The 27,702-nt window shown below is 42.6% G+C and overlaps 1 long non-coding RNA gene across 1 annotated transcript; it reads right to left on the bottom strand.

The window, feature by feature from the left end:
• Nucleotides 1-8,106: 8,106 nt before the first annotated feature.
• On the bottom strand, nt 8,107-14,942 carry LOC133628533 (uncharacterized). Its single transcript, XR_009820735.1, has 3 exons — nt 14,766-14,942; nt 8,744-8,954; nt 8,107-8,591 (listed from the first exon to the last, which is right to left on the bottom strand). It is a non-coding gene; the product is annotated as an uncharacterized LOC133628533 (long non-coding RNA).
• Between the last annotated feature and the right edge of the window lie 12,760 nt (nt 14,943-27,702).

Genomic DNA, 27,702 nt, shown 5'->3' with positions numbered 1-27,702 from the left:
GGAGGATGGGTAAGGAGGCCACCTGTCCTGAGGAGGGACAAACAGCAGAAGCTATCTGGAATAGACTGACTGAAACCCCCACTCCCTGCCCCACCGAGCCGTTCAAGGAGGGAGGAGGTAAAAACACCGGGATGAAGGCTCTGAGCCCGAGAAGGGGTACGTGTGGCAAGAAGGTGTTCTTAAAGGATTGGTCGGACTCTTCATAGTTGTATTACTCTGTGTTGTTTTATTTTGGTTATGTTTTGGGGTTTTAAGGTTATGTTTTAGTTGATGTTGCATTAAATTATTTTCTGTTTTCTTCCCCAAGCGGAGTAGCCTGGTCTATTTTGTCCTGAACCTTAAGCGGCAATTAAGCTCTCCCTGCCCTTTGGCAATTCTCAGTCTCTTTGGTACTTGAGGCTAACCGTGGTCTTTTGTTCCCTGATGGGCCTAAACCAGGACAAGAGGTAATAATGATTTTTTTCACAGATTCATCTTGGGCAAGCACCATTAGTGTACTTATTTTCAGGATGGAAGGATGTTTGTACTTCACAGGTGGTGTGTCCCAACATTATCCCATTCAGAGATATATTCTATATTCTATGATTCATAGCCTATTTTAGAACATAGAATCATAGAATGTTAGGGGTTGGAGGGGACCTTTAAAGAACATCTAGTCCAAGTCCCTGCCAATGGAGGTCCACCTAGGTCAGGTTGCACAGGAGCTTCCGGAGTCAGATCCTCATGGAGGTAGAGTCAATGCTCGTTTATTAGTAATACACACTGATATTTATACAATAGTACAGAATTCAGGTGATAGTAACATAACATTTATTGGTTACATCTGCAAAGCAATATGCTACTCAGCACAAGCTAATTGGTTCATTGCTAAAGCTCACACTCTTAGTTTAAGCAAAATCTCAGCACAGCTGTGGTTAAAAATATCTTGCTTTTACTTCTTCTTAGCTGCTCACTGTTTTCAGGTAGCCTCCTCTTGGCATGAGCCCAAAGTCAAGCTGACCTTGCTACCTGTACTTGTCATCCACCATCCTTCTGAATTTTTCTCTGCATTTAGTAACTTAGCCAATTTCTCATCCTCCCCTGAATATTTTGGTGGCTCCTTAAGAAGCACTACTGTTCTGGTGGGGATGATTGCCATTTGTGAGACTCTGTGTTGTGCTATTTTCCTAGCAGTCTGATCTGCTACTCTGTTTCCATCAATTATTTTTGAGTTCCCTGTCTGATGTGCTTTACAGTGCATGATTGCCACTTGAACTGGTTCCTGCACTGTCTCCAGCAGTTGCAAGATTTCCTTTTGATGCTTAATGTTTGTTCCCTGGGAGGACAGTAGTCCTCTTTCTTTCCACAGGGCAACATGGACATGGACTGTTGCAGATACACAACTAGTTTAGTTAACAACTTATCATCACAATGAGTAGTCAAGCACTTGTTAAGCACTTGTTAATCACCTAGTAATAGTTCAATCAATTAGCTAAGCACTTACAAATTACTCAAACATCTATTGATTAGGTAAGTATTCATTTGAATCACATAAGGATCAAGATGCAAGAGTTGCATGCCACACCTGATGGGGACCTGTTACTTTAGCTACAAGACCCTGGTGAAAGTTTTTGTTAGGTTACCTTAGCTGTTACCTTAGCCATAAGACCCTGGTAAATGTATTTGTTAGGTTACCTTAGCTGTTACCTTAACTACAAGACCCGGGTAAATGTATTCCATAGGTTACCTTGGCTGTTACCTTAGTTGTTACTAAAACAAAGGGACTGATATCATTTTTGACCAATCACTATGATTTTGTGTTTGTTGGGAACCAATCAAGGTGAAGGGCTAAATTGATAGTTGGACATTTTATGCATGCTTGTGTTGGCAAATGTGATTATTTTGTTTGAGCTGTATAAAAACCCTGAAAATGGTAACTAACAAGGAAGTACTTATGGAGGAGCTATCCCCCGTGTTTTCCCAGTGCTGCATAATAAAGAAGTGCCTGGCTTATCTGCATTCCTGTATAGATAAGTTTTTCGAGATTGCGGATCCGTCAACAGGACTACTCCAAAAGAATATTTTGAATCAGTCCAAATACTAACTTGTTTTCCTTTACTTAATTCCAAAGCACATGTCAATGCAATCAGTTCTGCCTTCTGTGCAGAAGTTGTACTTGGCAATGCATTTGCTTCTATTATCGTGTTTTCGGTTATTAACGCATATCCTGCGTGGCGAGTTCCATTCATGACGAAGCTGCTGCCATCTGTGAACAGTTCCCATTCAGGGTTTTCAAGAGGATCATCCTTCAGGTCCTCTCTGCTGTAATATGTATGTTCAATGGTTGCAACGCAGTCGTGTTCCAGTTGTTGCTCTTCCTGTGAAGTACTCAGAAAAACATCAGGATTTAGAAGGTTAGTTGTTTTAAACACTACATCATCCTGCTCAGTGAGAATTACCTGATATTTCATCATTCGGTTCGGGGATAACCAGTATCCCCCCTTTTGCTCCAAGACTGTGGTTACCATATGTGGGACATAGACTGTAATAGTCCTTCCCAAGGTCAGCTTTCTTGCTTCTTGGATCAGTGTGACAGTTGCAGCTACTGCTCGCAGGCAAGAAGGCCATCCCCTGCTCACCGAGTCCAATTGTTTTGAAAAATATCCCACCAGTCTCTTCCAGCTTCCTAGTTTCTGTGTCAGAACTCCTAGAGCCAAATGCTGTCATTCATGAACAAATAACTGAAAGTCTTTGGTTAAATCTGGCAAGCCTAAGGCTGGGGCTATAATCAGAGCTATTTTAAGCTTCCGGAAAGCTTCCTGCTGTTCTTCACCCCATGTAAAAGGGGTAGATTTTTGGGCTTCATATAATGCTTTGGCTATAAGACCATAATTCATGATCCAGAGCCTGCACCATCCCGTCATTCCCAAAAATGCCCACAACTCATGCACAGTGCGTGGTTCTAAAATAGCACAAATCACTTCCTTTCCATTTGTCCCCAGCCTCCGTTCTCCTTTTGAAATTTCGAGGCCCAAATAGATCACTGTTTGGCTGCTATTTGAGCTTTTTCTTTTGATACCTTGTACATGTTTAATCCCAAAAAGTTTAAAAGTTGAATGGTTACCTGCATGCAGGCTGACCTTTCCATTGTGGCAATTAGGATGTCATCCACATATTGGAGAAGCAAATGGTCTGGTCTCGGTGTCACTGTCTTTTCATTAGTCCAAAGTTCCAGTTCTTTTGCTAGTTGTCTTCCAAATAGAGTCGGGTTCTTGAATCCCTGGGGTAGCTGTGTCTGTTAACTGTACCTTGCATCCTGTTTGGGGGCTTTCCCACTCAAAAGCAAATAGTTTAGGACTGTCCTTTTCCAAAGGGATACAAAAGAAAGCATCTTTTAAAATCAAGCACTGTAAACCACTGATAATTTTCTCTCAGAGTTGTGAGTAAGGTATATGGATTTGCTACAACTGGATGTATATCTTTCACAATCTGATTTATGGGTCTTAAATCTTGAACTAACCTATACTCTCCATTTGGTTTCCGTACTGGTAAAATAGGTGTATTATACTCTGACTCACATTCTTCTAGAATTTGATATTTCAGAAATTTGTCAATTAGTACTTTTAATCCTTTTTTTGCCTCAGGTTTTATTGGGTATTGTCTCTCTCTGACCAATTTTACTTTTTCTTTTATTTTAATTTTTACTGCTTGTGTCAATTTTGATTTTCCTGGAATCTCAGTTTCCCACACTATTGGGATCACTGCATTCTCAACTTCTGGAGGTAATTCTAGCAGCTTTGGTTTTTCTTTATATCAATATTTGTCCTGTCCTTGATTCAGGTAGTTTTAGTAACAAGTCTCTGTTTTCAAAGACAATTTGTGCATTTAATTTAGACAAGTCCATCCCCATCAGGGGTATGGGACATTCTGGAACATACAAAAATTCATATGTTATTACTTTATTGCTAAATTGTAAATTTAAGGGTTGCAAAAATGGCCGATTTTCCTCTTTCCCTGTGGCTCCCACAATATTTGCAGTTTTAGTTCTTAGTTCTTATTGCTCCTCTACATGTATTTAAAACTGAATACGGTACTCCCATGTTTATATTGGGTTCTGTTCTCTGGGTTTTTTTCTTTCTTTTTTTTCTTTTTTTATCTTTCTCACTTTATCTAGGTGCTCCTTATAGGAGTCAGTTGATTTTTTTTTTCTCAGAGAATTAAATCAAGGTGAGAAAGGCACTTTGATGTGTACTGGTTCACTCTGCCCAACCCCTTGCCTTGATGGGCCGATTAGATTCCTTTTGACTTTAGATTTTAAGGGGATCTTTAAGATGGTTATTAAAGGAGTACAGCATTGAGTTCTCTTAGACATCGATGAGGAGGGTTCTGTGTCAGAGTCCTCATTTTTCCATGTTACTACTATCAGGACAGGGCTGGGAGTCCTCCCTTGAACCAGCACTCCGGGATGTATCCTTGTCAGGTTGCTGGGTCTCTGTTCAGATTCATGTTGGGGAGATGGTAAGTGAGAGAGGGTGTATATATAGGAACAGCTCTTCCCCCTTAAGGGTCAAATGTTTAAGACACATTTTTGCTGCAGTGCATGGGGAGCAACGGTTTTGAACCTTTTGTTTTTCTACTGTGAGTGACATTACCCGATTTGTTCATTCAGATTCTTTCTGCCATTCATATTTTTCTCTTAAATAAAAGAACAGATCTACATATGGGACTTTATCTCACTTTTCCTCGCTCTTATAAAACAACATTAATTGCAAGATAGTATTATAACTTAGTATTCCATTCAGGGGGCACAATTCCTCATCATCCAGAGCATACATTGGCCACGTATGATTGCAATATTCAATAAGCTGCTTTTTACACGAATCATTATGTATTACTTTCCAGTGAGCCAAAAGGCAGCCCAAATAATAGGTTTTTGGCACAGGGCCCTTATTGTTAGAATTTCCTCCCCTAAACAGTTTTGACCACTTAGATGCCATAGCCAAAAATTATGGTGTCCTTCGAACACAGAGACTTAAAGGCACAGTTCAATGTTTCTACACATGATTACAGTACTCTATAAGTTGATCTTTATTAAAATCACCCTTAAATTCCTTCCAGTGTACCAACAGACACTCAAGGACTGAATTCTCAGGTACTTTGTTTGCCATTTCAAAATCCTTTTAGTTACAAATACTTTCTCAACAGTCGTTTCGTTCTTTTGCTTTGCTTATCTCCAGCTGCACCCCTCGCGGGATCATAGAACTGCGGATCAAAGCTCCGCACTCACTTTGTGCGCAACTGCACGTCTCAATCACACACACACAGACAGTTGACAACACAATATACAATAATATGCATATATATACAAAGCAATATACAAATCAATGTACAGATCAATGTACAAACCAAAACCAATAGGTACCTTACTATATACTTATGTGGGCCCACTTATACCAATTACCAATACCAATGTCAGCCCTGCGATCACTTTATCCGACTTATGGGCTGCAATACCAATGTCAACCCTGCAATTGCTTTTGCTTTCACCTTACGGGCGGTGCCTAGGCTCCCAATACCCAAAAGGAGGATCCTCTAGCCCAACCAAGTGGAACTTTCACTCAGTCTTACTGGTAGGCTCCTTTGGGCTTTCCCTGGGCCCAACCAAGCGGGGTCTCCGACACTGCGACTTACAGGCTAGTTCACCAGGTTCCACCCCCAACCAATTAGAAGTGCCTTACCACTCCAGGGAACGTTGCAAGGACCTGTAAAGGTCACAGCTGATGGTCCTCGGTGATCCCTTGGTGCACGCTGGAGTTCGGTCAACATCTGATCCTGTCCAGTCTCACTCGCAAGGTCCCATCTGGGTCGCCAAAACTGTTGACGGATCCGCAATCGTGAAAAACTTATCTACACAGGAATGTAGACAAGTAGGCACTTTATTATGCAGCGCTGGGAAAACACGTGCTTCCTTGTTAGTTACCATTCTCAGGGTTTTTATACACCTCAAACAAAAGAATCACATTTGCCAACAAAAGCATGCATAAAATGTCCATCTATCAATTTAGCCCTTCACCTTGATTGGTTCCCAACCAACACAAAATTTCCAAAATCACAGTGATTGGTCAAAAAAGATATCAGTCCCTTTGTTTTAGTAACAACTAAAGCAACAGCCAAGGTAACCTGACAAATACATTTATCAGGGTCTTGTAGTTAAGGTAACAGCTAAGGTAACCTAACAAATACATTCACCAGGGTCTCCTAGCTAAGGTAACAGGTGTGGTATGTAACTCTTGCAGTTTGATCCTTAGGTGATTCAATTGAATACTTACTTAATCAATAGGTGTTTGAGTTATTTGCAAGTGCTTGGCTAATTGATTGAACTATTACTAGGTGATTAACAAGTGTTTGACTACTTATTGTGATGATAAGTTGTTAACTAAAATAATTGTGTATCTGCAACATCTCCAAACTAGACCTAGCTCTCTACTGATCTTACTATTGTCCTTATCGCCACTAATAGTGGCTTCCCAGAGAAGGTTTCCCACCTCTCTCCATTCTTCTGGGCTAAAGATCAAGGCTATATCTTGCATATGACCTCTCTCTCTTGCCCATTTAATCAACTCATGGAGTTTCTTCGTGCTGGCTGTCAGAACTCTCTTAGAGAGTATGCTAGCCAACAACTTTTGTGCCGCTAATTATTCATCTTCCATTTTTCCGCGACACGGACAGGGGGAAGGTAGTGACCCTTCCTACCTCAGTCAGACGTCCCCAGTGCCGAGCTCCTCTGTCCGGCTCCCCTTCAGCCTTCTTCCATGGTGCAGCCACGGAATCAACAGGCTGTTCGCATCCATCTGTGTCCAAGCAATCTGCGTTCAGTCAGTCCACGTTCAGGCAGTCCACGTACAGGCAGTCTGCATTTGGGCGATTCCACATTTAAGTGCTGTCAGGTCCCTGTTTGGGCGCCAATTGATGCGCGGAAGCTTCCAGAGTCAGATCCTCATGGAGGTAGAGTCAGTGCTCATTTATTAGTAATACACACTGATATTTATACAATAGTACAGAATTCAGGTGATAGTAACATAACATTTATTGGTTACATCTGCAAAGCAATATGCTACTCAGCACAAGCTAATTGGTTCATTGCTAAAGCTCACACTCTTAGTTTAAGCAAAATCTCAGCACAGCTGTGGTTAAAAATACCCTGTTATTTGGGGAAACTCTCTTTATTCCACCCTAACTTAACCACGCTAATGCAGCTTGCAGACCATAATATTAGCTCCCGCAAAAAACGGAGTTATTATGAGTTTGATTGTACTGATATTGGTCCCCCACGATTTTGGAGTGAACTAAAGCAAGTCATAGTTGCCACCCTTTTGCCAGGAGGAGCAGCCAATAAGGCCATGAACTTGGCTAAACAGTTAGGATGTTGGACTAAGGATGAGGTAAATTAAACTTCAGAAATGACTAGTATGTTAACAGTTGACGTTCAAAGTGTAAATCATGTGGTGTTACAAAATAGAGCTGCCATAGATTTTTATTATTAGCCCACGGACACGGATGTGAAGAGTTTGAGGGCATGTGTTGTATGAACCTGTTGGACCATTCCACCTCGATACATGCCAAACTGAGAGAACTTCAACAGGGATTACATCAGTAGAAACAAGAAGAGGGATTAGAACTTGAAGGATGGCTTAAGGGATGGGGAATAGGCCCTTGGTTGCGAAATGTTATAATGTATGGAATTGGCTTTATGGGTATTGTTTTATTTATATTGTTAGTGTTTCCTTGTTTTATAAATTGTATTCAACGGACAATAGAAAGAACATTTGAGAGGATGTGGCAGGCTAATATCATTTTCCAAAAAGAAAACGGGGGAAATGTCGGGAGTTTTGTGGAGACTTGGCTAGAGAAAAGAGGACATGATAGAATACAGCTGGTTAGGCAGTAAGCATTAAGCGATAAGATATTGGACTCCTGCTCAAGGCCGTGAGAGCAAGAGAGCTGTATGATAACAGGATGAAAAAGCAGGAGCTTAGTTTGGTTTAAGCAGCCACAAGTATCTGGAGTTTGTTGAAACAAGGGCGAGGTTTGCACCTAACTGGGAACCAATGATGAGCTTAGCTTTTGCAATATGTATGAGCCTGATTATTGTATCTATAAAAGAGCTGTATCTTTGCAAATAAAGTTGAGACTTGTTGCACTACAGGGTGGGCTTGTCTCCCGTCGTCTTCAGCACCTGGAGGCAGAGCTCTGCGAGGAGGTGAGTATGCTGAAGCGTATCACAGAATGTGAGTAGGAGATAGACTATTGGGATCATACCTTACCCTCCCTGTGGCAGGTAAAATAGGCATATAACCCAGGGGATTCCCCCTCCTCTCTTAGGCCAGCTGAATCCAGGGACTCAAGGGACGGAGGGCAAAAGCAGCAGGTTGCTGTCCGGCACAGCAGATGAGTGTCTCTTGTGATTTCTCCACCTTCCCAGGTGTCCTTACCCTTACAGAATAGGTATGTGGATCTGCAAACGGAGCTGAGCAGTGATCAGGATGAGGGCTCACCTCGACTGGAGCAGTTACCAACATTCAGACAGTCAGTGCCCAATATCAAAACATCTTCTACAAAGAAGAAACAAAGACAGGTCATAGTCATAGGAGACTCCCTTCTGAAGGGAACAGAAAAGCCGATATGCAGACCCAACCTGCTTCTTAGGGAAGTCTGGCTGCCTCCCTGGGACGCAGGTCAAAGATGCCAAGAGGAAACTCCGTACCTTGCTACAGCCAACAAACTACTATCCATTGTTCATTTTCCAGGTGGGTAGTGATGAAGTGTCAAGCAGAAATCTAAGGGCTATCAAGGAAGACTTCAGGGCCTTGAGACATCTGGTTCAGGAGCACAAGTAGTGTTCTCCACTATCCCTTTGGTTAGGAGATGAGGATGATGAGGAGATGAGGAGATGAGGTTAGGGATGAGGAGAACACCTGGAAGGCAAAACAGATTAATACCTGGTGGAGCCTGATGTTACCCACAACATTTTGGGTTTTTCTGAGAATGGGACAATTTACAGGGCACCAGGGCTACTTCAAAGAGACAGGATACACCTGTCACAAAGAAGGAAAATGATATTGGGATGTGGTGGTTTGATCCTGGTTGGATGCCAGGTGCCCACCATGCCACTCTATCCCCCACCTCCTCAGCAAGCCAGAGAGGGGAGAAAATGTCACTCTATCCCCCACCTCCTCAGCAAGCCAGAGAGGGGAGAAAATAAGATGGGAGTCTTGTGAGTTGAGATAAAAGCAGTTTAATAAAGAAATAGCAAAGCCACGTGTGCAAATAAAAATGTTACTCTCTACTTCCCATGAGTAGCGATGTCCGGCCACCTCCCAAGAAGCAGGGCTTCGGCACACGTAATGGTTGCTTTTGGAAGGCCAGAAATGAATCTTGCCCCCCTTTCTTGCTCCTCTTCCCCCAGTTTATATTACTGAGCTGACGTCATATGATATGGAATATCTCCTTGGTCAGCCTGGGTCAGTTGTCCTGGCCATGGTCCCTCCCAAGATCGTGCCCATCCACAGCTATTGGTGAAGGTGAGGAAGGAATGCTGGAAGGACAGCCCTGATGCTGTGTGAGCAGTAGTCATAATATTGATGTGCTATCAATACTAACAGTAAGCACACCACTTGAAGAGCTTCTGTGGAAAATCACCACCACAGACCCATTACATGGGATAAGAGTTATCAGGGCTAATTGGGAAGGCTTTAAATTAGATTTGAAGGCAAAGAGGCAAAACTAGGCTTGCCAGAGATAAGCCTGGGGGCAACATGCAGATGTCTGAGGGATGGTCTGCTGCCTTTGTGGAAGCTGGAGATTGAGATCTTTGTGACAGTAGGGAAACAAGTCTTAATGTGTTAGAGGCCACAGAAACATTGGAAAATAGTCCCATGGAGATCAGGACATCTTCCTCCCAAAAGGTGGCAGGACTGGTAACCCATCTGAAGTGCATCTACACCAATGCAGGGCAACAAACAGGAAGAGCTGGAAGCCATTATGCACCAAGGGAAGTATGCAATTGTCACTATTACAGAAATGTGGTGGGATGAGTCACACAACTGGAGCGCTGCACTGGATGGCTACAGGCAATTCAGAAGGGATAGGCAAGGGAGGAGAGGCAGTGTCTTGACAGTTTTGAGGTCAATGATGGGTGAGGATAGGGTCGAGTGTTTATGGGTAAGAATCAGTGGGAAGGACAAGAAGGGGCATGTCATGGTAGGAGTCTGCCCAGACAGGATGAGGAGGCAGATGAGATGTTGTAGTGGTTTTGCCTTGCCAGGTTTTTTGGTAGTGGGGGGGCTACAGGGGTGGCTTCTTTAAACAAAGAGCTGCTAGAAGCTTCCCATGTAGCTGATACGGATAGGGCCAGTCAATTCAAAGAAGGACCCTGCACCTAACCCAGGCTTAGCCAATTGTGGCTAAGAGAGTGCCACGGCTCGTCAGGGAACTACTATACACTACTCCTGTTCCATGTGGGGATGAATGACGTATTGAAAAACAATATCTCCAGAATAAAAACGGATTTTAAAACCATGTGGGAGCAAGTAAAAGGTAGGGGAGCTCAGGTTATTTTCTCCTCCATCCTGTTCAAGTGAGATAAAGGAGGAGTCAACAATGAAAAAATCAAAGTGAACTCCTGGCTGAGAGGCTGGTGTCAACAGGAAGGTTTTGGATTTTATGACAACAGATCCTTCTTTGGGGACTATAACTTGGTAGGACAGGATAGAATTAATCTCCCCCATAAGGGTAGTGGAATATTTGGGAATAGACTAGCAAACTTGATAAAGAGGGCTTTAAACTAAGGGACTTGGGGGGTGGGTGGAGAGGCAACATAGAACAAGCTGTCCCCTCTAGCAGGGGAACAGGGCAGGACAGGGAACACCATGATAAGTGCCCCTCATCTGCACACTGAGCTGAGATGCAGAAGGTTGATCACCCTGAGGGAGAGCCAAACCAGGGAGGATCCTTCTGCATCTGTCCAGGGAAATCTGCATGTTTGAGCAAGCCCCTGCGTTGCCTCTACACCAATGCACACAGTCTGGGGAATAAGCAGGAGGAACTGGAGATGTGGGTGCGGATGTGGGGCTACACCCCCGCTGCGGTCACAGAGATGTGGTAAGACAGCTGCCATGACTGGAACACAGCCATAGAGGGCTATGTATTGTTTGCATTGGATGCATCAAGAAGAGTGTAGCAAGCAGGTCAAGGGAGGTTCTTCTCCCCCTCTACTCGGCCCTGGTGAGGCCTCAGCTGGAGTACTGTGTCCAGTTCAGGGCTCCTAAGCTCAAGAGGGACAGAGAACTTCTGTACAGAGTCCAGCCCAGGGCCACCAAGATTGTCAGGAGTCGTCTTTCATACGAGAAAAGGCTGCGGGAACTGGGGCTGTTTAGTCTAGAAAATACAGGACTGAGGGGGGGGATCCCAGGATGCCATTGACCTTCTTGGCCACGAGGGCACATTGCTGGCTCATATTTAGTTTATTATCAATCAGGACTCCCAGGTCTCCCTCTGCAGAGCTGCTCTTCAGCAGTTCGATCCCCAACCTGTACTGGTGCATGGGGTTGTTCCTTCTCAGATGCAAGACTCTTTACTTGTCCTTATTGAACCTCATGAAGTTCCTCTCTGCCCAACTCTCAAGCCGGTCAAGACCCTGCTGAATGGCAGCACAGTCTTTTGGGGAATCAGCCAGTCCTCCCAGTTTGGTGTCATCAGTGAACTTGCTGAGGGTAGACTCTGTCCCCTCATCCAGGTCATTGATGAAGATGTTGAACAAGACTAGCCCCAGAATCGATCCCTGTGGAACTCTGCTGGCCACAGACCTCCAACTTGATTCCGTGCCAGTGATCACCACCCTCTGGGCTCTGTCATTCAGCCAGCTCTCAACCCACCTCACTGTCCACTCATCCAAGCCACACTGCCTGAGCTTTCTGATGAGGATGTAATGGGAGACAGTGTCAAAAGCCTTGCTAAAGTCAAGGTAGATGACATCCGCTGCTCTCCCCTCATCTAGCCAGCTGGTTATGAACTCATAGAAGGGTATCAGGTTAGTCAAACAGGATTTCCCCTTAGTGAAGCCATGTTGACTCCCCCTGATAACCATCTTATCCTTCATATGTTCAGTGATAATATTCAGGATGAGTTGTTCCATCACCTTTCCAGGGATGGAGGTCTGGCTGACCAGCCTGTAGTTTCCTGCGTCGTCCTTCCTGCCCTTTTTGAAGACTGGCTTGACATTGGCCTTTCTCCAGTCCTCAGGCACTTCACCTGTCCTCCAAGATTGTTCAAAAATGATGGAGAGAGGCTTAGCAATCCCATTAGCCAGCTCTCTCAGCACTCTAGGATACATCCCATCAGGACCCATTGACTTATGAGCCTTAAGCTTGGCAAACAAGTCTTTAACCTCTTCCTCTTCCACCCAGGGCAAGTCCTCTGCTGTCCTGGCCATCCTGTTATCTTGCCAGACTGGGCTTCCCGAGGGTCAGCCTTGGCAGTAAACACTGAAACAAATAAAGCATTCAGTACTTTGGCCTTCTCTGCAGCCTCAGACACCAGGGCACCCTCAGCATTTAGCAGTGGGCCCACGTTACCCCTCACCATCCTTCTGCTGCTGGTGTACTTGAAAAATGCCTTATTACCGTCCTTAACACCCCTGGCTAAATTCAATTCTAGAAGGGCTCTAGCCTTCCTAGTTGCACCCCTGCATGCCCTGGCAATGTTCCTATTCTCTTCCCAAGAAGCCAGTCCCTGTTTCCACCTCTCATAGATGGCTGCTATCTGCCTTAATTGTCCCAGCAGATCCTTGCTCATCCATGGAGGCCTCCTACCTCCTTTTCCTCCTTTCTTGCGCATTGGGACACACTGATCCTGGGCTTGGAGGAAGTGGTGCTTGAAGACTGATCAGCTCTCATTGGCACTTCTACCATCTAGAATCATATCCCATGAGATTCATCCAAGTAGATCTTTGAAGAGGCTAAAGTTGGCTTGCCTGAAATCCAGGGTCACGGTCCTGCTTTGTGATCTCCCCCTTCCACACAGGATCTTGAACTCTACCATCTCATGGTCGCTGCAGCCGAGGTTGCCTCCAACCTTCACATCCCCTCCTCGTTGGTTCCTCAATCACCTGCGACAGGAAGTTATTGTCAACAATCTGTAGGAACCTCCTGGACTGCATGTGCTTGGCTGTGTGGCTATCCCAGGAAATATCAGGGTGGTTGAAGTCCCCCATGAGGAACAGGGACTGTGATCGTGAGGCAGTTCTCAGCTGCTCGTAGAAGGCCTCATCTACATCCTCCTCCTGATCAGGTGGCCTGTAGCGGACTCCTATAACAATATCACCTGCCTTGCCCTGGCCATTAATTTTTACCCATAAGCACTCTACTCTCTCCTCATCCCCACCCAGGCACAGTTCGGTACACATTACTTGTTCTCTCACATAGAGAGCAACTCCATCTCTACGCCTTGTCAGTCTGTCTTTCCTGAACAATACATAACCCTCCATGGCTGTGCTCCAGTCACGGCAGCTGTCCCACCACGTCTCTGTGACCGCAATGAGGTTGTAGCCCCGCATCTGCATCCACATCTCCAGTTCCTCCTGCTTACTCCCCAGGCCGCGCGCATTGGTGTAGAGGCAGCGCAGGGGCTTACTCAAACACACAGGTTTCCCTGGGTGGGTGCAGGAGGTTCCTCCCCAGTTTGGCTCTTTCTCAGGGTGCTCAGCCTTCTGTATCTCAGCCCAGTGTGCAGATGAAGGGCACTTATCATTGCGTTCCCTTTCCTGCCCTGTTTCCCAGCTAGAGGGGACAGCTTGTTCTGTTTTGCTTCTCACCCCACCCCCCAAATCCCTTAATTTAAAGCCCTCTTTATTAAATTTGCTAGTCTACTCCCAAATAATCTAGTGCCTTTACGGGAGAGATGAATCCCATCCCGTCCTATCCATCTGTAGTCTCCAAGGAAGGATCTGTTGTCAAAGAACCCAAAGCCTTCCCGCTGGCACCAGCCTGTCAGCCAGGAGTTCACTTGGCTTATTTTTCCATTACAAACCCCTCCTTTATCACCAGTGAACAGGATAGAGGAGAAAATAATCTGAAGAAGCCTATGCCAAAGCAGGTTTGGTGGCAAGACTTGTGATCCTGTGAAGGACTCACCTTAGAGCAGTCAGTGCCTGATGGACTGTACTCCTGGTGGATGACCCACATTGGGGTAGGGTGTATGGAGCTGCCCCCGTGGGAGGTCCCATGCTTGAGCAGTTCATGAAGAAGTGTTGCCCATGGGAAGCACCCACGCTGTAAAAGTTTGTGAGTGACCCCACACTGTAGCAGTGGGAAGTGTGATGAGGCCTCCCCCTGAGAAGAAGCAGCGGCAGAGTCCATCTGTAACTAACTGACTGCAACCCCCATCCCCTGTACCGCTGGGGGGAAGGAAGGGGAGTCACAAGGAAGGAGAGAGGTGGGGGGAGGTGTTTTTAAGATTCAGTTTTATTTCTCATCTCCCTGTTCTTATTGTTCCTTTAATAAATCAAATCTTTTTCTCCCCAAGTTGAGTCTGTTTGCTGAGCGATCTCTCTGTCCTTATCTCAACTGACAAATCGCTCATTATATTTCTCTCTCTCTCCTGTTCAGTTTAGGAGGGAGTGATATTATGACTGGGTGGACACCTGGCTAAACCATCACAGGTGTTCTTTAGGCAGTTGGGAAAACTCTCAGGATCACTAGCCCTCATTCTCATGAGGGACTTCAACTTACCTGATATCTGCTGGAAATACAACACAGCAGAGAGGAGACAGTCCAGGAGGTTCCTGGAGTGCGTGGAAAATAACTTCCTCATGCAGCTAGTGAGAGTGCCAATGATGGAAGGCGCCTTGCTAGACTTGGTGTTTGCAAACAAAAAAGTCTGGTGGGCGATGAAGTCTCATTGGAGGCCGCCTAGAGCATAATGATCACAAAACGATCGAGTTCTCAATCCCCAGAGAAGCAAGGAGAAGGATCAGTAGAACTGCCATCTTAGATTTCCAAAGGGCAGACTTTGACCTTGATTCAAAGCCTGAGCTTCCAAATCCCCTTGCTTTCTAACTTTCCTCACTAAGAGTGGGAGGGGTTAGGTGCGGCTGGGTAAGGATTTTGGAATAAGGACTCAATAACAACGGAGTTGTTATCAAGCACGTATTCTTTATCGCAGTGTTGAATGCACTAGGTATATTTCCATCAAACATGTATAACTAAGTTAAACAACAACCCCAATTTTATTCCAAAAAAGTTACACAACTTCAAAAGTGATTATCATATTCCTTCCTCAACAGTCACAAATCATGTAATAATTTCAGTGATTTTAGTTCCTTCAGACTGCCACTTTCACAGTGTCCTACTGCCATCCACCATCCACTTAACGTCCTTGACCACTTAGGTGGTCATTTACTTCATCTAGTGGTCTTCATCTTCCTCAGAGTGATCACCAAATGACCCTTCACAGACTGATTCCTCTTTCATAGTGAGATGACCTTTAGCAATGCATGTGATGTTTGGCAAACTATAAAACAGGTAGTTAATACAATAACTATTGTTACTTTAGTTTTCCTATAACTATTGATTTATGTTTTATAGTATACACTCATTTAGCAGTACCACTTCCTTCATTCCCCCCTTTTTATTTTTCACTTGCGAATTCTTTACCAAGTTCGTATTTAACTATAGTGGGCAATGTCCAAATTCTTCATGCTAAACCTTTGATTCAGTACCAAAAAAATCAAAACTACCAATGACAAGCTGATTTTCAAAGTCAGTACCATAAGAAGTGAATGAATCAATAGATTCATGATTTTAGTTGCTGAAGGTGAATAACCTACAAAAATGTCCCACCAATAAAGCGTTGATTCTGTTTCAATTTGACTTGTGATGCCTGTCAAATTATTCTGGGCTATTTATCAATGATTCATGCAAGATTTTTTATGCTATTGCAAATATTCCTTCTAAGTTCTTGCTTGGTTCAAGAGACGTTTTAGCTTATTTAATGAAATTCCATTTTCACTTACATTAAGGGATTAATAATGCCAAAATAAAGCTAATTGTTCTTCCGTTGTAGTAAAAAAGGTATAGGTAACATTTTTTTAAAAAAATGTGTAACTTTTTCAAACATCCTACAAATAGCACTTTGAGTCCAAATCTTTTGATGCTTCTTTTATCATTTTTTACAAGACATACATGTTTAGCATTAACTTCAGTGAACAATGTACTTCACTGAACTAACTCTATAATTGGTAAAATTGTTCACTTACATTCATTAACGGCTTGTTCCAAAAAGAACGGTGTTGTAGCAGTGCAAGCCATATTCATTCAAAGGTTTAGAGAAGCTAGATAATGCACATGCACAGACATGCACAGACATGCACAGACATGCACAGACATGCACAGACATGCACAGACATGCACAGACAACATAGTACAACCAATAGACTTGACTCAAAACCACCCTTCCTTTGCTAGCTACTTCCTTATATGCTGCTTCTGCCCATGTGATCACCCAGGGCCCAATTGATTAACTTGCAGCACCTGTTTCTGATAATTGGAAGTAGCTTGCCAGCTGCATTAACTGGTCCCTACCATCTTTATTCAAGCTGGCTGGTCCAAGCCACATTTGTGCCTACAATTCCCCCCTTTTTCTTTTTTAGACCAGCCAGCCTTCAGCAACACATTTCAAAATTAAAGGTACACGAAGAACACATAAGTATTTTTTATCCATGGCCATGAGTTTACAACAAAAGGTCAATAATGGCTACATCGCTGAACAATATAATACAAAAATCCATAAATTCAAAATAAACAGAATCTAATACACGTTGCTAGCGGGGATGCATACTGGCAAGAAGGGATGACTTCTCTGTACTTCCACTGATGTTTCTGTTTCCTGAATGTAGTTTCAGATTTCAACTTCTTTAGCATGCTTATCTGTAAGTTGGAAATATCTCTTCATCTGTAGGAAACACACCATTTTTGCTTTCAAGTTTCCATTGGCCGTCTTGTTAAGTTCTTCAATTCTTTTAATGAGATACACATTGCTGGAGGAATTTACAGCAGCATATGTGGTGCCACAGTTGACAGGGTTTACATTTTAATAGTGTGGGTGGATCACTTGGTTCTTTCCTCAAGATTTTTTTTTCCATTGATTTTACAGTCATTAAGTCCTTTCAGTTGATGTGGCTTGATCCATCTTGCCAAAATCCACCGGGGACCTTGATCTGTAATGACACAAGCATAGCCTCTTCCCGACGTTAACAGATCTGCAGATCCTTGCCACTCTCCAGTAGTGGGATTCTTATACCAAACTTTAGGGTTATCAGTAAAATCCAAATCCCGACTCATTTGGGCAAAATGTGCCGGTGGTTCATTCCAGTTTGCCACAATTCTTAGACGATTCATTGTACAAAGGGCTTTCATTAGTCTATCTTGAGGGCTCACCCCTTCTTCCCCATTTTTTGTTTTTCTAGCAGTCCTTTTAAGGTTTGATGAGTATGTTTGATAACGACTTGACCAGTAGAATTGCCTGGGATTCCAGAAGTATGTTTAACACCCCATAAGTTCAGAAACTTACATGTTCTCCTGGTTACATATCCCGAGCCATTATCAGTTTTTATCTCTTGTGGAACACCAAGGACTGCAAAACAACTCCTCCAATGACTTATAACATCTCGAGCAGTGTCGCTCGTTAAGGCTGTGGCCCAAACCTTGGCCAAATAGGTATCAATAGAGACATGTAGTGGTTTAAATCGTCCAAAGGGAGCATAGACAGTGATATCCAATTGCCATATTCCTAATGGTGCCAGACCCCTGGGATTGACTCCTACTCCTAGGCCGATTTGATTCTGGCATGCAGGGCATGTGGAAACAATACCCTGAGCATCTGAAAATGTCATGTAAAATTGCTTTGTCAGTATTTCCGCACCTTAGTGAAGAAAGTCGTGCGATCTTTGGGCTTGAGAAAATTAGTCCATTATTATCCCCATAGGCATCAATAATGGAGTTGCCACTATCTTGTCAACAATTTCATTGCCAACTGATAGGCCATCTTTTAAGCCCAAATGGCTTCGAATATGTCCAGTATAATAGGCAGTTTGATGTTCATTTATCTGATGCCAGAGCCATACAAATAACTTATACAGATTCTGATTAAAGATTTCTTTCAACAACGCTCTCTCTAATCGAGTGATGGCATCAACTACATAAAGGGAATCAGAGATGATGTTTAATGGGATGTCTGGCCATTTCTCAAAAGTTTTAACCACAGCCATTAACTCCAGCAGTTGAACTGAGCTGCCTGGGGAGTGAACAGGTAGGTTTTGCCATTGTTCATTCTCCCACCAAACCACTCCTGCTTTGGCTTGGATCTTACTCGCGTCAGTAAAAACAGTTAGGCCTTTAACGGGTACCACTGATCTCAACGGCCAGTCTTCCATTTGAAACTTAACAGAAAACAATTTATGGGCCAGATAATGATTATTTATAGTCTCTGAATATGACAATAAGGCCCACTGTAATTCATCAGATTGTTGCAGTGCCCAGTTCAAGAATTCATCTGTGAGAGGAACGAAAATGATGTCTGCCTCAATCCCTGCTATTTCCAGCAAATGTTTCCTGGCCTTAACTATTATTTTTGCAATTTCCTCTAGTCTCATGGTAATTGTTTTTCGCAAATTATATGGCAAAAATATCCACTCCAGGATCCTCTCAATAGGTCTTTTGCTACTGAATCCCATTGCATCAAGACTGCCATTACATGCTGGTTTTGACTTATCACAGTAATGTTAATTGACAAGTCAGGATCATATCAGCAACTGTAGTTATTGACTGTCTTGTTTTCTATCTTTTCTATTGCTTGTATTTGCTGCTGGGACAGTTTTCACACACTGTCAGCCTCTACCAACCCTTTTAACAAAGGCATTAGAGGCACAAGATCCTCATTCGTGATATCACATATAGTTCGTACCCACTGGATATCACCTATTAGCTTTTGAACGTCTGTTAAATTAGCAATTTCTGTTTTAATTGCCACCTTCTGAGGATAAATGGATGCACTGGTGATAATATTATCTAAATATTTCCAAGAGGAATGCATTTGTACCTTTTCTGGCATGATCACTCACCCGGAGGTGCCCAACTGTCGCTTCATTTCTTGTAGAATCTGATGCTGGTCCAGGTCTTTTTGTGCAATCAGGATATCATCCATATAATGGTAATATAAACATGAGGGTATTTTTTGCGCAGAGATGTCAGCGCCCAGGCAACATAAGTTTGACAAATAGTGAGTTCTTCATTCCCTGAGGTAAAACAGTCCATTGATACCATTTTGTCAGCTCTTGTTTGTTAATAGATGGTACTGTAAAAGCAAACTTCTCACTGTTGTCCTCATGTAGAGGAATTGTGAAAAAACAGTCCTTTAGGTCAATCACCAATAGGAGCCATTCTTTTGGAATCATTACAGGAGAAGGTAATCCTGGCTGTAAAGCACCCATATCCTTCATCACTGCATTGACAGCTCATATTGTGTAACAGCCTCCATTTCCCTGACTTTTTAGGGAATCTTGAATCTGGGCGAGCTTTTCTTTGCTTAGCAGCCATTGATCAATCCAAAATGGCTTATCTGTAAGCCAGGTTAACTTCAGGATTGGTTGCCCATCAATGGCTGCCATTAAAAATTTTCATTTCACAAATGATATCCCATTTGGCTTAAGGCGTCTCTACCTAAAAGTCAAACTGAAGTGTTCATTACATAGGGTTTAATTTGTACACATCTCTTTTATTCATCCTGTATCCACACCAAAGTTAGGTAATCTGCTAATTTTTGTCATCTGTGTTTCTCCTACTCTGACAACAGGGGTGTCTAAATTCTCTAAAGGCCAGCTTTTTGGCCAATAAGATAATGGAACAATGGTAACGTCTGCTCTTGTATCCAGTAACGTATTGTACCCAACCATTTGTTCACCATTTGGATGTTGGAATACAATCGTCTGAGTGGGCTTTCCCTGCAAAAGTGGCATTGCAAGTCTTACCTCAGGTACACCAGTGGATCCAAAACCACCATCTTGACACTCTTGAACGCCTGTGAACAGAACTTTAGACATGAAGGGAACTAATTTAGCTATTTTAGTTCCTTTAGGTATATAAACTGGTGGCTGCCATACTTTAACCATTATTCCAATGTTTCCTTCATAATCTGCATTAGTAACACCATGGAGCACAAAAATACCCTGTCAAGAGGCCAATGACCGCCCTAAAAGCAGAGCACTTAAACCATAGCCAAGGCGTCCAACAGCATTGGATGAGATAACCGTTATATCCATATTGTGGATGGTTACATCTATTGCTGTTTTCACATCCACTCCTGCGCTTCGTGCAGTGACTGCTCTGAGGCCATCCAGGCAGCCAGTGGTGTTGAAGGGTGTTTTTGTGTCATCGAGCTCGCCCTTTTCGCGCTTGTCAATCCATCTCCCTTAGGCATTACGTCTGGCCACTTGAGAGGGGCACTCAATGGCTCTGTGCCCAAACTTGCCACATTTGTGACAATTACCATTAAATTTGACGTTGGATTCGGATGCTCTGATGGAGCTGTTTGTCCATACCAGTGGTCTGGACCAACATTGTTTTTTCACATGTCCCATTTCTCCACAATTAAAGAATTTTCGGCCTCTGATTTCCTTTGTTCTGTCGAACTAATGGTTTCAATGCCCTTCCCATAGCTTCAGCTAAATGTGCTGATGATCCTGCTCAAGATCAGGCTTCTATCATGTTGACCAAAGTTGCCGTCCGCAGGAGAGCCTGCAGGATCCTTTTACAATCACAGTTAGTGTTAGCAACTGCTAAGTGTAATCCTATTTCCGCTTTTACTTCTGCCAACATATTTGGTATACGATCCAGAGCTGCTCTTAGATGGCCTAAAAAGGTCATAAAAGGTTCATTGGGTTTCTCTATAATGGTTATGTATGAGGGAACTGGCACTCCCATGTCAGGGACAATCTTAAACGTTTGATGAGCCAGTGTCTGTGTTTGTTGTAAAATGGATTCATGCAGTTGGGCTTGTACCTGAGGGTCAGCAAATGGTCCTTTTCCTAACATCATATCCTCTGTGAGGACTTGTTGCGAATCTCCCTGCTGTAAGTCCATATTTTCTACTATTGCCACATTGATTCTTTTTTCCCATTCAGACTCCCATAGTAATACCCGAGTGGGCTTCAGGAAGGTTTCTTCTAGCTTCTGGCAGTCAAATGGAGTCATTAATCCGCCGGTGAAAATATGATCTAATAATGTTTGAAGGTATGAGTTGGTCAAACCATATTGCATCACTGCCATTTGCCCTTCCCTTACTAACTTCCAATCCAAAAGTATCCATAGTCATCACGCAGGAGTATTACATACTGTTATTACTGGAAAGACTTGCAGAATGAATTCTTCAATTACCGCATCACGTATAAGGCCTCTCCATTTCTTAGTCGGATCATAGTCATCCAGCCGGGGGTCTCTGACCCCCTGTGGGGTTGAAACTTTAATCTCTGGTTTAGTTAATTTGTTAAGTCGTTTCAACAGCTGATTAGCTGTTGCTTTTGTCTTTTCTATCAGTTCCTCCAAGTGGGCCAAAGTCTGTTTCATATCTTCTCCGTGCCTTATTAATTCTTCCTGTAACAACTGTCTTTGTTGATCTTCCCCTTCACTAGATGTTGGGGGTGATGATGGAAGAGGAATACACTCAGGAATTGATGATCTCAGGGGCAATGGCAGATCCATAGTGTCATGGGCAAAGCATAATTTTCGTTCTCTGCCAGGTAGTCCTTCAGGCATGGCAGCAGGATGGGACAGGGCAGGACGGGGAAGGGTGGGTGGGAAGGGAGGAGAAACAGTGCGCACATTCAGCTCCTGGAACGGTGCTCTAGGGGGTTCGAGTGGGGGGTGGGCTCACATTCATATTTTCCTCTTCTAGAGGTGGAGTCGATGGTACTTTGTTATCACCTCCAAAGAATCTCTTGGTATTTTCTTCTAAAGGTGGATCCGATGGTACTATAAAGTCACCACCTCCAAAGAATCTCCTTAGCGTCTACTAGGAACGCAGATAGCATAGTATTTTCTGTGTTCATGGCAGCAGTCGCAGCCCGCTCAGCTTGTAGCTGTTGTAGAATGGATGATATCAGTTTACACAGCCCAACTGCATCATTCAACGTGTCTCCTAGATTTTCCCAATGACCTATTTCATATACGTCCCAAGGGGAGGTGAAGAAACCTACATCCTGTCCCCATCTTACAAGTCTTAGCAAAATCTCTCTTTCATAGTTTAATCCTTTCTCAGAAAGGATATCCTGGAGGGTGTCGATAGGGTTTTCCTCTTTGCTTACTGCTTATACCGGTTTTAGACTGCTCACTTTTCGGATGTCTTTCAGGCAGGGATTCAGGCAATTTTCTGCCAAGGGTTCTAATCCAAAAAATTTGGCTGATCACGTTGGGGTCACCAAGTGTTGTAACGGTGCACCATCCAAACATGTAGAGAAGCTAGGTAATGCACATACACAGGCAACATACTGCAACCAACAGAATTGACTCAAAGCCACCCTTTGTTTTCTAGCTACTTCCTTATATGCTGCTTCTGCCCATGTGATCACCCAGGGCTCAATTGGTTAACTTGCACCACCTGCTTCTGATAATTGGAAGTAGCTTGCCAGCTGCACTAACTTGTCCCTATCATCTTTATTCAAGCTGGCTAGTCCAAGTCATGTTTGTACCTACAAGTCTCTTTCTTTGGAGTTTTTCTAAACCCGCATGGATGTGTTCCTGTGTGACCTGATCTATGTGGACCTGCTTTAGCAGGAGGGTTGGATTAGATCATCTCTAGAGGTCCCTTCCAACCTCTACCATTGTGTGATTCTGTAATCCATCTTCACAAATTTTGCAAAATGCTTCTCAAATTTTCACATGTTTTACAGGAGTAAATGCTCAGTGCTGTTTGAAATAGCAAACTCCCAAGGCAATGGAGGCAGTATGTGTCCAGTGTGATCTACAGTGGTTTTCATCTCATTGCTCTGACAAATTTTTTACAAGCTGAAACAAAATTGTTACCAACAAGTAAACACATATGTTATTCTAAATATATTGAACAATGAATATTGTCTTGTTTTAACATATTGCTCAATGTAGTCACAGCAAAACAAAACTGTATCTGCAAAACATTGGCCAATTGAGTCATCAAATGGAATTGACATGGGAATGTTTTTCCTGAGGGCTGAAGACAACTGTTTTCTAATATCTCTGGTCCCATCATTAACACAATAAGAGGGTGTTATTTAAGACGATGTTTTTAATTTCAACTCTCATTACTTTGAAAACAATGACTCAAATCCTTATCCCACCAAAGTCAAAGTATTGACCAAAGGTTCACATGTCAAGAAGTGTAGGAAAGCACTCCAACAGATGTTTCATTTCTAAACGCTCAAAGTGCCTCAGCACTATTGGCAGTCAGCAGTAAAAACCACTCAAACAAGCTTTATTCAAAACTATTTGCCATCATAACCTAATACTCCCTCTGAGCTAGCTTCAGACTTTACTCTTTTCACAATAGAGTCCTCCATAAAACATGGAGGAGGTCGACCTCTAAAGAAGCAAAGTATAGAAAGTATCTAGGAGGTATAGAAATATTTCCAGAGTGAAGGATTCAAATTCAATAACAGTGTTATTATGGACTGCATACCTGTAGATTTTCCATTCTTCAACAAAAACTTGCAATGATCTTTCTACTTTATAATATGCAAGAAATCCAAATGCATAGATTAAGACTTAGTACCACTTACAAATTTATATTTACAGTACACACTGTACTAATCTATGTACATACTGTATTAACCTATGCTGAATTATTACTTAAGCATTGTTGTCAGCACAGAACTTACATTTAGTAGCCACTTATATTGAGATTTGTACGATTATTTGTTAAAGAAAATATAACACTTACTAAAAAGTGTTTACCCAGAAAAATAAGTCTTATCTTTCTGAAATATCTCATACACTGTTGATTTACCATCAGATTGTCAAATTGTTTTATATAAAGATTTTAAATTCAGAACTTGTAGACCTTTAATGTGAAAAGTAGTGGTTTGAGTTCTTCTATTCCCCTTTTTACACCTCCATATATGTTGCACTTGGAAAGATCCATAATGAAAAAATATCTCCTTAGCAACAGAACATCCTTAATGCTGAACCAATTATGTCTACAGAAGTACATAATCAATGCCTCAAGAAGAGATGTAACTAGATGCAAAACAGTATTGGAAAATTATCTAAACTATGTATCAGAGGAATTATAAATTTCTTTACTATGTTCTAATATCAGTCCTCTTGAAGACAAAAACCACACTAAATAGAATATTTAATTAAAAAAGGTAAATATCCATCCAAAGTTGAATTCAATAGAATAAATACACCAAAACCTAAATGTCAGTTGTGTCCTTCATTAATATAGCTAATACCAAGGCTATGAGGCAATACAGCAGATCAAACTCATTGCTCAAAGCACACAGTAGCCTCTTTGTCCAAGAACTTCAAGAAATTAACAGGTCTCTTCCTTCAGCCAAGGTTGCAACCTCCATCTGAGGAAGGCTCCAAAGTTCTCACTAAGCTTCATAGAAACTTACCTACTGTCATGATTTAAACCCAGTCAGCAACTGAAGCACCACACAGTCACTTGCTCACTCCCTTCACAGTGGGATGGGGGAGAGAATCAGAAGAGTTAAAAGTGAGAAAGCTCATGGGTTGAGATAAAGACTGATGAGCAAAAGCAGATAAACATCAGGGGGGAAACAAACCTAAGAAGTTAGAAGGACTCAGTTCATTGTAAACCAACATCATAATAAAAAAAGACTTAGCTCACTGAAATTCGAACTATTTGTCACAGTAAAGGCCTTGAAGACCCTGAATGTTGATAATGAAGGAGCTGGTGTGCAGACATTAGCAGATAAGAAGTTGGAATGTGGATGTCAACAGAAAGCCTACTGCATCCTGCTCTGTGGCTCGGAAATCAATCGGGATGGAACTGCACCTGAACACAAATGGAGTTCAGGGGGAGTTTGCAAGGAAGATGAGGGTTTCTTTATCCTTGAGACTCCTGTCCATGACCACCAGGAGGCACTGTGCAAGCGCAAGCTCAAAGAGAACTCATAATACGAAGTGGGGATAGGTTATGAATATGTAGTAGGCATCTACGTATACCCCTATCTGTAAACTATAAGTAGCTGCTTGTTAGACAATAGGGTGTTCAAGTTGGTCAGAGTTATCTCCCTTGCACCCACCGGCATAATACATACCTGCTTTATAACCCTTAACTGTGTTATAGAGTTTGTTCTGCACATCAAGACAGTTTAAAAGATAAAGCAAAACTGCACATGCAAGCAAAGCAAAACAAGGAATTAATTCACTGCTTCCCATCAGCAGGCAAGTGTTCGGCCATCTCCAGGAAAACAGGGCTCCATCACCCATAATAGGTACGTGGGAAGACAAATACTGTCACTCTGAACATTTCCCACCCTCCTTCCTTCTTCCCCCAGCTTTATATATTGAGCATGACATAACATGGTCTAGAATATCCCTTTGGTCAGTTGGAGTCAGCTGTCCTAGCTGTGTCCCCTCCCAACTTCTTGTGCATTCCCAGTCTACTTGCTGGTGGGGTGACATGAGAAGCAGAAAAGCCTTGACACCATGCAAGCACTGCTCAACAATAATTAAAACATCCCTGTAATATCAATGCTGTTTTCAGCATAAACCCAAAATGTATCTTCAAGCTAACTACTATGAAAAAAATTATGTCTGTCCCAGCCAAAACCAGCACACCTACTCAGTCAAGATTAATGTTTCAAAGTATAAAAAACACATATAAAACCCCTTAAAAACTATATATTGTTATAGATTCAATTAGCTTTAAAAATGTTGTCGTATTAACAGTGTTATCTAGGCAGGGTTTTTTAAAAAAAATCATTGCTATAACTCAAAAATATCACATTTAGAAAAGGGCATGTATGATGAATTCACATTTGAATAGAAACAGTTCCAAATTTAAGCTTAGCATTTTTTAACAGTTTGAGGTTAGTTTTTGCCTTCAAATTGACAGAAATATTGTTTTTGGAAAATGTCCTGAAAAGTTCAGAAAGGAACTCATTTCTTTAGCTATACATTTCTCTCTCTTCACCTTTTCACAAGGCCTATCACAAGTTTGCAATTTTATAGTCCTGACAGACACTTCTGTCTCTTTTCAACAGGTGCTCAGACTACAGAGCAAACAACCAACGCATACAAGCATTACCGTTGCAAGTCCATTTTCAAAAACTGCAATTGGAGCATGTTAATAAACAAGGAGTTACAAAACTCCTTAGTGATGACAGAAAAAATATCATTTCAGTTTCCTGCAAAACAGTGACACAAAATTAAAATACCAAGGCATAAACAAATTTATAGGAGTGGGGAAAAGAGATAGATAATTTATTTTCAAAAAAAAAAAAGTCCCCAAAGAGCTCAAACATTTTCCACAGTTTACTACAAATCATAGTACAGCATGTCCAGAGGGGTTGTGGAGTCTCCTTCCTTGAAGGTGTAGTGGGTCTGGGATGGTAGTGATTTTCCACAGCAGCTCCTGCAGTGCTGTGCTTACTGTTGATATCAATATTATGACTACCGCTCACACAGCATCAGGGCTGTCCCTCCAGCATTCCTTCCCCCACCTTCACCAATAGCTGTGGGTGGGCATGATCTTGGGAGGGACTATGGCCAGGACAGCTGACCTAGGCTGACCAAGGAGATATTCCATACCATATGATGTCAGCTCAGTAATATAAACTGGGGGAGAGGAGCAGGAAAAGGAGGCGAGATTCATTGCTGGCCTTCCAAAAGCAACCGCTACGCGTACTGAAGCCCTGCTTCTCGGGAGGTGGCCGGACATCGCTGCTGATGGGAAGTAGAGAGTAACAGCTTTATCTGCTTTTACTTTGCTTCCCATGCGCACGGCTTTGCTGTTTCTTTATTAAACTGCTTTTATCTCAACCCACGAGACTCCCATCTTATTTTCTCCCCTTCCCTGGCTTGCTGAGGAGGTGGGGGATAAAGCGGTGTGGTGGGCACCTGGCATCCAGCCAGGCTCAAACTACCACAGAAGGTCTTCAAGATCCACCTGGATGTGTTCCTGTGAGACCTGATCTAGGTGGACCTGCTTCTGCAGGGGGTTGGACTAGATGATCTCTAAAGGTCCCTTCCAACCCCTACCATTCTATGATTCTATGAAAATTGGTCTGACATATTAGCCTATTAGTGAAAGCAGAAAACATCTAAATTCTTAAAGCATGAAGCAGTTTTTCTTTAGATAGCTATTCTCTATGCAACACAAGTAACAGTTATGTTAAAATCTTATCATTTCTTTACTTCATCAGTTCTTACCTTAGCTTCTGCCCAAGTGAACTGATATCTAACAGTAGTCTACTAGGAATCTGGTCAAGAAGGCATAAAATGTTTTTCTTATTTAGCACTATCAAACAGACTTAAGAGAATTCCAAGAACATAGCCTGTGCATTGCACCAATTTTTGCAGTTTTATAGTAAACTCTATTATGGAGAGCCCACCTCCTTCCAAAAGACAATAATGTTTTTAAAAACTTGAGTTTTCAACCCAAACTCGGTTC

This window comes from Colius striatus, chromosome W (assembly GCF_028858725.1).
Source record: "Colius striatus isolate bColStr4 chromosome W, bColStr4.1.hap1, whole genome shotgun sequence".
NCBI lineage: Eukaryota > Metazoa > Chordata > Aves > Coliiformes > Coliidae > Colius > Colius striatus.
Note: the sequence above shows the minus strand (reverse complement) of the source record. Positions and strands in the feature narration are given on the sequence as shown.